This window comes from Grammomys surdaster, unplaced genomic scaffold (assembly GCF_004785775.1).
Source record: "Grammomys surdaster isolate TR1022 unplaced genomic scaffold, NIH_TR_1.0 269, whole genome shotgun sequence".
Lineage (NCBI taxonomy): Eukaryota > Metazoa > Chordata > Mammalia > Rodentia > Muridae > Grammomys > Grammomys surdaster.
In genome coordinates, this window is record NW_021604710.1 from 1,509,953 (window position 1) to 1,510,174 (window position 222).

The following is a 222-nucleotide window of genomic DNA, read 5'->3' on the forward strand; positions in this document are numbered from 1 at the left end:
TTCTTCTTCTTCTTCTTCTTCTTCTTCTTCTTCTTCTTCTTCTTCTTTTTGGTGGTGTCACTGCCTCCATCTCCATCCTCGCCACACTTTTTAGCATAGTTTTGGGCTTCTTCTTCTTCTTCTTCTTCTTCTTCTTCTTCTTCTTCTTCTTCTTCTTCTTCTTCTTCTTTCTTCTTTCTTCTTCTTCTTCTTCTTCTTCTTCTTCTTCTTCTTCTTCTTCTT

At 36.9% G+C, this 222-nt stretch overlaps 1 pseudogene; it reads right to left on the minus strand.

The window, feature by feature from the left end:
• LOC114628557 overlaps positions 1-222 on the minus strand; it is a 998-nt pseudogene that overhangs the window by 259 nt on the left and 517 nt on the right.